The sequence below is a fragment of the Humulus lupulus genome, chromosome 7, assembly GCF_963169125.1.
Source record: "Humulus lupulus chromosome 7, drHumLupu1.1, whole genome shotgun sequence".
NCBI classification, from domain to species: domain Eukaryota; kingdom Viridiplantae; phylum Streptophyta; class Magnoliopsida; order Rosales; family Cannabaceae; genus Humulus; species Humulus lupulus.
This window is the reverse complement of record NC_084799.1, coordinates 181,947,161-181,959,253: the sequence shown is the minus strand read 5'-3', so window position 1 is coordinate 181,959,253 and position 12,093 is coordinate 181,947,161.

The following is a 12,093-nucleotide window of genomic DNA, read 5'->3' as shown; positions in this document are numbered from 1 at the left end:
ACGAGGAGTTGACTAGGATAGCCGCGGAGGCGCAGGTGGCTCAGCCCCCGCTTCCGCGCGAAGACCAAGTCCCTCCTCCAAGGGACGTGCACGTTCCTCCCCGGAGGCCCCGTGGGCGTCCACGAAAAAATGCTACCACAAGGAGGCCAGCACAACCTCCAGCACCAACAGAGCCATCTGCTCCTTCTAGGCCTCAGAGGAGTACCCGAGCTCGGGTCCCGCCTAATCCACCTGTGGAAGTGCCTGCAGGAACTGAGAACAACCGAGCTCCTGCCGAGGCTCGGACTCAGGTTCCTGGTAGTGCACCGCACGCAACTGGCCCATCTCGGGCAAATTCTGGACCCTCCAAGCCGAGGCAAGGACGGCAACCACCGTCACCTATACGGTTTCCTCCGTCTCCCATAAGATATCCTTCACCTCCCCGCAGGAACGCTCAACCTGGTCGAGATCAGGATCAAGGGCGTACAGGGGAAAAACAAGGGGACAGGGAGACGTTCTAGGGGCGGAAAGGCGCGCCATCCGAGAGAAGTCAGACGTCCCGATCTCACACTGCAGAGACAAGGCGACGTAGAAAGGATCCACCACGAAATGACCGATCGATGAGTTTCACCAGTGATGAGTCCGGAGAAACTAGGTCTGTCAGTAAACACGACCGGGGTCGTAAAAATACTGGAAATCACAAGAGCCATCCCGACCTGCGCAATCATCTGAATCAGAGCAGGGGAAAGGGGGATCAGACAAATCCGGATCTTAGGAATCATCTGAATGGGCGTAGAGATCCCTCACGGAGACGCGAGCCTGGGATCGCGATTAATGACTATCAATTCCAAACACCACCTAAGGACCCAGTACAAGAAAGGATCGATCAGTTCGAAAAAGCCTTTAGGCTTTTGAAGAATGAACGAGGGAACGGTCGATATGAGGACTCTGATGAGGAGCTCGAGCCATTTGCTCCCAATATTTCTAACACTCAGTTCCCCCAAGGGTTCCGGATTCCTCACGTCCCAGCGTTTGAAGGAAAAACCGACCCATGCAGCCATCTGAGTACATTCAACACTATCATGAGAGCTAGTAACGTGGGTTACGAGCTCAGATGTATGTTGTTTCCGACATCATTGGTCGGGCCTGCCAAGAGTTGGTTCGAGAAGTACAAGAGACATTCTATAACTTCGTGGGATCAATTGTCTAGAGACTTCAAGAAGCAGTTTCGAGCTATGATGGGAGTCAGACCCGAAGCATCCACTTTGACTAACGTCCGACAACAACCGGGCGAAACACTGAAGAGCTACCTGACAAGATTTAATCTAGAGGTCGCCCGAGCTCGAGACGTGGATGACAGTGGGCATTTGATGGCCATCCGAGCTGGTATTTTACCCGGGAGTGCCCTTTGGGATGACATGCAAGGGAAACCGGTGAGGTCGATAACCGAGTTTAACAGACGGGCGCAGAGATTTGTCAATGTAGAGGAGGCGAGGTCAACACTCAAGGCGACCTCGCAGACCGAAACTACAACGATAAACGTTAACTCCGCCTCAACCTCGGTTGACCCAGCAGCTACACAGCCTACCTCGGAGAATCCCTCCAAGAGGAAAAAGAGCGAGGGAAATAATCCCGAGGTTGATGGAGGAAAGAAGAAAAAAGGAGAAAGGTATTTCTCCGTATATAAAGTGCACACCGAGCTCAACGAGTCTCGGGAAAACATATACCTGGCTAATGAAAACTAGGTCCCCTTCAGGCGTCCGGACCCTATGAGGAATCAAAAGTCCAAGAGGGATTCCAGCAAATACTGTCGATTTCATAGGGTCACCGGCCATACAACTGATGAGTGCCGACAGCTGAAGGGCGAGATCGAAGGGTTGATCTCGAGAGGTTATTTCTGGCAATACGTCAAAAACCAAAATACTGGACAGGCTACTGCTAGCCAGAGAGTAGCCGCGCTTCCGGCAGCACAGAATAATAACTCCCGATCTCGGGATGAGGACAGGCCTCCGCCGATAGATGGAGAGGACGTAATAACCATCTCGGGAGGTCCTCATCTCGCAGGAGGGGGCAGAAATGCTCAAAAACGATATGTGAATGAGCTGAAGACAGGGGACGGGTCTCCATACGAACCCGAACCAAGGGCACAAAAAAGCCAAAGGGTTGAGACTCAGCCTATAACCTTCACCGAGGAGGATGCCTCCCATGTCCAGTTCCCTCATCATGATCCACTCGTCATCACCCTACAGCTTGCCAACAAAAGAGTGCGCCGAGTTCTCATAGACAATGGGAGCTCAGTTAACATTCTTTATAAAGCGACACTAGAAAAAATGGGACTCTCCCTTCGCGACCTGAAGGCTTGTGCAACCACTTTGTACGGCTTTTCTGGAGAAGGAACCGCCTGTATGGGGTCCATTGAACTCCCTGTGACCTTGGGAGACTATCCAGTCTCGGTAACCAAGATGATGGAGTTCGTGGTGGTAGAGTTACCATCTGCCTACAATGTACTGCTCGGGAGACCCGCCCTGGTCGGGCTGGGGGCAGTTTCATCTGTAAGGCATCTAGCCCTTAAGTTCCCAACTCCAAGCGGGGTCGGAACATTGAAAGGAGATCAATTGGCAGGAAGGGAGTGCTACAGCATTTCCTTAAGGGGAAAGAAACAAACAAGCGCGCAAGCACTCGTTGTCATACAGAATAAAGATGGGACAGTTTTAGAAATTGATGAGGAGATCGATCCAAGGATTGAGGAGAAGGTCGACCTCCAACCTTTGGAAGAGCTCGAAGAGGTTCAGCTCGATGAATCTGATCCCTCAAAGAAGGTGAAGGTCGGGAAACACCTCCAAGACGAATCAAAATAGCAATTAATTTGCTTTCTGAAGAAAAACCAGGATGTCTTCGCGTGGTCACACTCTGACATGGTGGGAATAAGCCCTAATGTAGCGAGCCACGCATTGAATATAGACAAAAGCTTTCCCCCGAAGCAGCAAAAGCGAAGGCAGCTGGATGAAGACAGAAAGAAAGCACTAAAGGAGGAGGTGGATAGGCTGAAAGCAAATAATTTTATAAGGGACGCTTTTTACCCTGATTGGGTGGCCAATCCAGTGTTGGTCCCAAAACCCAATGGGACATGGAGGACGTGCATTGACTACTCGGACCTCAACAAGGCCTGCCCGAAAGACTGTTTTCCCCTGCCGAGAATTGATCAGCTCGTAGATGCCACGGCAGGGCATGGTTTGATGTCGTTCATGGATGCCTATTCTGGATATAACCAGATTCCCATGCATGCCCCCGACCAAGAGCATACGAGCTTCATTACAGACAAAGGGCTCTACTGCTACAATGTCATGCCATTCGGACTCAAGAATGCCGGAGCCACGTACCAGCGGCTCGTAAACATGATGTTCTCAGAGCAAATAGGGAACAACATGGAAGTTTATGTTGACGACATGCTTGTAAAGTCTCAACTTAACAAGAACCATGTTGATGACCTCGAAGAGTGCTTTGGCGTGCTCAGAAAGTACAACATGAAGTTGAATCCTCAGAAGTGCACTTTTGGGGTGTCTTCAGGAAAATTTCTGGGTTTCATATCGAGGCTAATCCCGACAAGATAAAGGCCCTCATCGATATGCCTTCACCTCGGAAGCATAAAGATGTTCAAAGCCTGACTGGCAGGATGGCAGCTTTGAGCAGGTTCATCTCGAAGTCAATAGACCGCGGTCTCCCATTCTTCAACTTATTGAAAGGAAGTAAGAAGTTCGAATGGACAGATGAGTGCGAGCTAGCCTTTCAGGAGCTCAAAAAGCACCTAGCCGAACCGCCCATCCTATCAAAGCCTGAGACGGGAGAAGTACTGTTCCTGTACCTCTCAACTACCGAACACGCGATAAGCGCGGTGCTCGTCCGAGAGGAAGAGAGAATACAGAAACCCGTCTACTATATTAGTAAAAGATTACTGGGGGCAGAGTCAAGGTATCCACTGATGGAGAAGCTCGCCCTCAGTCTGATCCACTCATCTCGAAAGCTCCGCCCTTACTTTCAGGCACATCCTATCCATGTATTAACAGATCAACCACTAAGGCAAGTCTTGTCTAAACCAGAGGCGTCTGGTCGACTCCTAAAGTGGGCTGTTGAACTCGGACAATTCGAGGTCACCTACCATCCGAGGACGACCATCAAGGCACAAGCATTGGCGGATTTCATAGTGGAGTGCACCGGCATCGCTGATGACGAGGTAACAACCACGGCCCACGAGCTGTGGAAACTTTACATCGACGGGTCGTCAAATGAAAATGGAGCGGGGGCAGGAGTTATTTTGATCACTCCTGCAGGGAGCAAATTTCACTCTGCATTAAGGTTCGGCTTTAAAGCATCTAATAATGAAGCTGAGTACGAGGCTTTACTGGCGGGACTACGAATAGCAAAGGAACTCAAGGCCAAAGCTATACATTGTTACAGCGACTCTCAGCTCGTAGTTAATCAAATCTTGGGAGAGTATCAGGCTCGTGGCACAAAAATGGCAGCTTATCTGGAGAAGGCAAAGTACGCATTGGAGTTTTTTGAGTTTTATGCAATCGAACAGGTTCCCCGAGAACAAAACTCAAACGCAGATGCCTTAGCTCGCCTCGCCACCTCCGCCGAAAATGAGGAGCTGAATGTTGTACCCGTAGAGCACCTGTCAATGCCCAGCATAACTAAGCCTGACGAGGAAGATGTGAGTATGATCGAGACAGAGCCGACCTGGATGAGCCCGATAGTTGAGTACCTCGAAAATGGAATTCTTCCGAAAGATCGAAATCAGGCTCGGAAACTAATGTATCAAATTCCCCGTTACACCACCCTGGACGGAAGGCTATACAGAAGAGGGTATTCCATGCCATTGCTCAGGTGTGTGACTCCCCCCGAGGCAAAGAATATTATTGAAGAAATTCATGAAGGGTTCTGCGGAGATCATACCGGGGGGCATAGCCTATCCAAGAAGATTATACGCCAAGGATATTTCTGGCCAACCATTAAAACGGATTCTTTCGAGTTCGTGAAAAAGTGCGACAAGTGCCAGAGATTCGCCACGATACCCCGAGCTCCACCTTCCGAACTAACCATGTTGACATCCCCATGGCCTTTTGCGGTATGGGGCATCGACCTCATAGGCTCACTCCCAACTGGCAAAGGAGGAGTAAAATATGCTGTGGTCGCGGTTGATTACTTCACAAAATGGACGGAGGCTGAACCATTGGCGACCATAACTTCGAAGAAGATCCTAGATTTCGTGGTAAAGAACATCGTATGCCGATATGGAGTGCCAAGAAAGATTGTGTCTGACAACGGAACCCAGTTTGACTGCGATTTATTTACCAACTTTTGTAACAAGAACGGTATAATAAAGAGCTTTTCGTCAGTGGCTCACCCTCAGGCGAACGGTCAGGTCGAAGCCGTTAATAAAACTCTCAAGAGTTCCTTGAAGAAAAAGTTGGAAGAAGCAAAGGGACGATGGCCTGAGGAATTACCCCAAGTCCTTTGGGGATATAGAACTACAGCTCGGACATCAACTGGACATACCCCATTTTCTCTAGCATACGGCTGCGAGGCAATGTTGCCCATTGAGGTCGAAATTCCAACGATTTGAACTCAGATTTACGACCAAAGTTCCAATCATACTCAGCTCGAAGAAACCCTAGACTTGATCGAAGAAAAAAGGGAGGAGGCTCAGCTGAGAAATGCTGCTTACCAGCAACGAACAACAAGATATTTCAATAAAAGGGTTCGAAGTCGAAAGTTCGGAGTAGGAGATCTGGTATTGAGACGCGTATTCTTAGCAACCCGAGATTCAGCAGCAGGAGTACTCGGGCCAAACTGGGAAGGACCATACCAGATAGAATCAGTCATCCGCCCTGGCGTATACAAACTTGCGAGATTAGATGGGAGCCTCATACCACGAGCATGGAATGGCGAACACCTTAGACCTTATTATCAATAGTATAGGAAAAGTGTTGCCTGTAGCCATGATTTTCTATCCACGTTAGTTTGTTTTCGAATTTCATCAAATAAAATGTCTACTTTGTTTCACATGTAATTTATTTTTATTTTTGCAATCTCTCTTAATTTAATAACCTATGGTCACACTCATAGGATATTAAGGGGGCATCATTGGTATACATACCTCCAGCTTAAAAAAATAAAAAATATATAAAGTATTTGGATATAACCAAGTACGCGAGCTTAGATAGTTCGGACTTAACCGAGTTATCAAAAACAATAAAGTATTTGGATATAACCAAGTACGCGAGCTTAGATAGTTCGGACTTAACCGAGTTATCAAAAACAATAAAGTATTTGGATATAACCAAGTACGCGAGCATAGATAGTTCGGACTTAACCGAGTTATCAAAAACAATAAAGTATTTGGATATAACCAAGTACGCGAGCTTAGATAGTTCGGACTTAACCGAGTTATCAAAAACAATAAAGTATTTGGATATAACCAAATACGCGAGCTTAGATAGTTCGGACTTAACCGAGCGAGCTTAGATAGTTAGGACTTAACCGAGTTATCAAAAACATTAAGTATTTGGAAATAACCAAGTACACGGGCTTAGATAGTTCGGACATTAGTATTTGGATATAACCAAGTACGCGAGCTTAGATAGTTCGGACTTAACCGAGTTATCAAAAACAATAAAGTATTTGGATATAACCAAGTACGCGAGCTTAAATAGTTCGGACTTAACCGAGTTATCAAAAACAAAAAAGTATTTGGATATAACCAAATACGCGAGCTTAGATAGTTCGGACTTAACCGAGCGAGCTTAGATAGTTCGGACTTAACCGAGTTATCAAAAACATTAAGTATTTGGAAATAACCAAGTACACGGGCTTAGATAGTTCGGACATTACCGAACTACCAAAAACCAAAAACGTTTGGAGTTAACCAGATGTGCAAGCATAACAGGTTTGGAACAAACCAGCCAAATTATCGATCGATGATAAATGGGAGCCTAAACCCATCACGAAATATGTCGAGATCGAGGCTGGAACATCTTAAAATAGTTTCGAACTCATAACCTCGGAGCTAAGATACTAAGGATGAGGAAAAGTGACTAAAAGATTAACCAAATCATTCATATTACATGCCATATAAGTACTTTTCAGTTCATGGTTAAAGTAATGTACGACCTTGATAAATAACGAGGTTGGAAACGGATAATTCGAATAAACTATGCATGAATGCATCGAATTTCGAGCCTAAATCCAAACTATGTTTGTATGCATAAATAAACATAACCGGTCCATCAATTATAAAAATATGCAAAATATTTCGAGCCAAGAAATGTAAGCATATAAAAGAATAGTAAAGGGAATTGTATCAGCCCCGTGGGCATAAGTTAAAATAATTACAGAAATAATGGGACGCAGCCCCGAAAACTGATCTCCCCGAGGTCAGATTCACAGAAGAGGAGTCTCCTTGGCCTTCTCAGCATCAGTGGCACCGGACCCCTCAGGACGAATAGCATGACTATCCTCCTGAGCTCCCTCCGAAACAGTACTCGGAGCAGCTTTATCCTTCTCGAGCTGCTCAGCCTCTTCCTTCTCGAGCCGAGCATTCCATCGTTCGAGGAAGGACGCCTCGAGGGGACCCAAAAAACTGGTGTCCAGTTCTTCGTTATAGGCCCACATCCGGTACATGGCTGAATCGACCGCCGTTTCCTTCTTTTCTTTGAACTCGGCAGTAAGGCGGGTTTTGATATCCTCCATGAGGTCGAGGGTGACGGCCTTGTCTTCCTCGAGCTTCTTATTGGTCTCCCAAAGCTGGATGTTATCTCTCTTTTGCTCCTCGAGTTCATTTTTCAGCTTCCCAAGCTCCTTGGCCATTTCCTCACGCTCCTTAACCACTGCCTCGAGCTTAATGTTCGCCGCCTTCAGGTCATCATTCGCTCTAAGGTGGAGGTCCCTCTCCTCTTGGGCGAGGGTCCTGCTCGAATGGACCTCGTTGTTCAGCTCGTAATTGAGCTGGGCAGTGAAAGCAAGAGCCTGAAAAAAGGAAGAAACCATCATTAGCCTCGAGACAGTATGAATGTAAGCAAAGGGAATATAGGATACTTACCGCGGCAGTGTGCTCGATACTCTTCTAGTACAGGACAGTGCGGTCCCGAGTGCCAGTTAGACACTGCCACTGAGGAGCCTCAAAATTGCCGTAGCTCTGGCCTATCCGGGACATTACATCCGAGATCAGCGTAGATCCGTGAGGACCGGCAGCATTATCCACCACATACGAATCCATATGGGTGGAAATGGTTAGCTTCTGAGCTCGGGAAGCAGAAGGTCTTTTGGCGAGCTGGGTAGAAGGCATTTGACCCGCCACAGGAGGTTGGGATTCGACCACGGCAGCGATACCAGTCTGCGAGGCCGGGGCCACCACAGAGACGACGGCCTGCGAGGGTGGTATCGTCGTGGGGGCGTTAGTCTGGCCAGTCGACGCAGCAGCAGAGCTCGAAGCCGGCGGGGGAGGAGGAGTTGTTTTCTTAGATCTCTTGGAGCTTTTCCCAGGCTGGCTGGTTTTCAGTCCCCCTGCCCTGGGGCGTTTACTCCTCTTGGCACCCGCATTGTCGATAAGGGCGTCGAGGTCGGAGTCCATATCGCCTGCACAAGTCATCACAGTGAGTCAGTAAAAGAAATACAAGTTACCTCAACACTATATATAGAGTGGTGGAAGAAAAAACCTAACTGGAACTTTCCCCCGAGCTTGAGCTTGGGGACCATGAAATTCCCCCGTCTTCAGAAGAGGCGGGGGGAGGGCCTTCCCTATAAGTTGGTGATAACCTCGAAAGGTCCCTATAATCATTGGTCCCATACTGCACAGCTATCCCATTCCACATCTCGTCCGTGGTATACATAGTGTCGTATTTCCCGAGCTCACTATCAAACCTATGGACACAGTCATCTACCCAACTCCATATGTAGAAGTGGTATCTATCCTGTGGGCACGAGACTAGTCTATTGGGCCTGTGTTTTAATAAAGTGGGGGACCACATTCGCGAAGTAGGAAGGGTTTTACCTCCATCGGAGTCCGAGCTCGAGGCTTCATCATTGGCCTCGTTCCCCGACCGCGGACTTCTCGAGTGAATTGGGAGAGATGTTTTCCTTTCCCTCCTCGGAGGAAGGATGCCTGTGGGCAGAGGCACTTCCTCCCAGCGTTCATATTTGTTACTGGACCAGTCAGAGGTTGACTGGCCCTGTCCTAACAACCCACAAGCTCGTAGCTTGTCCTCATGTAGCAGAAATGAGAGAGACCTCCTGCCATAAGGGAGTCGGAGCAGGCTCTCTCTGTGCTCCTTCATTGTCTCGTCAGGGGTGGGACGCTGAAAGTTAGCTGAAAGGCGAGATACACTTCAGCTAAACATGGATTCAAGGGCTAAAGATTCGAGCTCAAAAATAGAAAGTAACGAGAATACTTACGAATTCACCTAAACGAACGATGTCGAGACGGGAACAGACCGTCTGTCCAGAAAAAAGCCCTCTTGAAGTCAGGGGGATGGTTCGGAAGGTCTTCAAAGATTTTTGTCTCTTTGGGGTAGCTCGAAAGATAGTAGAAACCATCTCCTCCCCGAGCTCGGGAGGGATTACTCTTCAAACAAAAGAGATATAAAATCTCTTGGGGTGAAGGTCCTATCCACCCCAGTTCGTGGAATAAGGACCTCAGGGCAGACAGCACCCTATATGAGTTGGTGTTGAGTTGGAATGGAGCCAACCCAACGAAATCGGTGAAGTCTCTGAAAAAGGACTTCAGGGGCAGCAAAGCTCCTGCCTTTAGGTGTTCCTGGCTCCAGGCCGCGTATTTCACACTGGAATCGCGGCCCCCAGGAGCGAAACAGCTCCGTTCATGCCTTGTCGGAGCTCGACACTTCAGCGTGTCTAGCGAGCTAAGGCCATGAATGGCCAGGATGTCAGTTATCTGGTCGGAGGTGGTAACCGAGCTCTGGTAGAATTCGGCTTCAAACATCTCCCTCCTAGGCTGCGAAGACGAAGGCTCCGCCATTAAGGAAAACTGAAGTTCCCCCGGGTGGTATGCTACCGTGACTTTTAACGCGGGGTCGAGGGGAACTGGCCTAGGTCCGGGGTTAGGCTCCGGATAGATGGCTTCCCGAAGGACCCTTCTCTTCTTTTCGATGACCTCGTCAATCTGGCGGCGATAGTGGGCTCGAATGTCTTCTTGCTCGCATGCGATCTCGTACTCTTTAATCCGACGCTGGTTCCGGACAAAGACCGATTCCGGGCTCGGAGATTTGGGCTCGTAAGGGATTGCTCGTAATGACCCCCACCGTCTTTCCAGATTCTGTGACATCTAACGAGAAAGAAAAAATGGTGAGGGCCATGCATGCAAAGATCACGAACTCGATAGGATGAGCTCGGATATCTAAGGACAAGAAATCAAGTATTTAGACCCTTGCTAAAGAGTCAGAGCGTGGCTTCCACTGGAAAGAAAAAGGAGCGTGGATGATTTCTTTTTGAAAATCCCGAAATTCAAGGGAAAGGAGAGTGGCGGTTAGCCAGAAAAAGCGTTTTTGGTTTTCGTGTATTTGTCATAACCCATGCTTTTATCCAAAAGCTTAATGAACAAGAAACGCCGCCTAAGAACTTCAAAACCCAGAAAATGGGAACCACATTCAAACGTCGAAACTGGGTATAAACCAGAGACGAACATCCAGAGTGGAAGTCCAGAAAGCCTAAAAAAGCCTATCGGTTCAAAACCTCCTATCGCATTATGCTAAGAACACATACTAACGTACACAGCAAGCACAGTATAAAAAGAACAACGAAAATGGCGTACTTACACAGTGATGGTGAGTGCAGCGAAATCGTCGAGTGGAGAAGAGGTTGCAAGAAAGAACTCACTGACTCGAACAAACCAGGGTTCCTTTGTCTTTTGGGTCGAGAAAACATGCACAGGATGGAAGCTTCTTAAGAAAGTTTCTGGCTTTCTTGTTTTTTCTTTTCTTTCTGGTTTACAATGAACAAACGTAAAGAAGAAGACGAAGAGGAGATCTTATATATATAGGTGGGAAAACTGAAATCGATCAGGAGCGTTGGTTAAAATCCTCAACAGATCGAATGGAGGGGAATCGGTGATGAGATGACGCCGAAAAGTTGTCAGACGAACGATCGTGGGCATGTTCCCAAGGTACTCAAGTACCTAAAGTGAGCAATACCCATCTAGCACGTGTCCGTTTTTAAGAGTGTGACGGTATGGTTCCCGAAAAGAGTAGTTCAAAAGTTTCCTTCTCTTAGGATTCGAACAAATACTTTTGAGGGGGCAAAATGTTATACCCAGATTTCGAGCCATAGCAAATATGACCTCGAAAGCTGAGTTCGCATTAAATGGTCTCGTGAGGGTTAGGGTATGCTCTACGATTGTAAATCGGAGCCTGCAAAGTATGATACAGACCTCGAATATGGTGACCTCGAAATGATCTCGATCTCGAAGGATAGCTCTGAGAGCCCCTCATCTTCAGGAACAACTTCGGAGCAGGGATCTCGAGCTCGATATGCTATCTCGAAAGCAATGTTAGCTCGGGAGATGTCAGTGGCTCGCACAATGACGTGAAATCTTAGATGCTGAAGCCTTGGAGATACGCTATGATCACTTTGAATATCTACAAGTATTGTAGATATGGGATGTAATCCTCATTTATTGATGTAAATCCCCAAGAATCATGGGATATTATTTAGTCAGTTATGCGTTTCCTGATCTTTGGGGAACGTTTCCTTTTATATCTGATTGTTGGCATTTAAAGCCATTTATTTTTATTCACAAAAGAGTAACTACCCAAAATATGTGGGATAGTATTCTGCATCCTTCTCTATAAATAGAGAAGTCATGCACCATTGTAAGGACGGAAATTCTGATCTTTGAGAGAAAACTCTGGAGAATTCATTCTTGAAGAATTCCTAGAGATAATCTTGAGTTTAATAACAAAGACTCGTGGACTAGGCAGATTTAACTGCTGAACCACGTAAAAACCGTGTGTCTGATTCGTTTGTTTCTTTTAGCCATTGTCTTTAATTGTTTACGTGCTCTCTTCTTTTATCTGTTGACGAAAAACGGCGTCAACACATTCACAT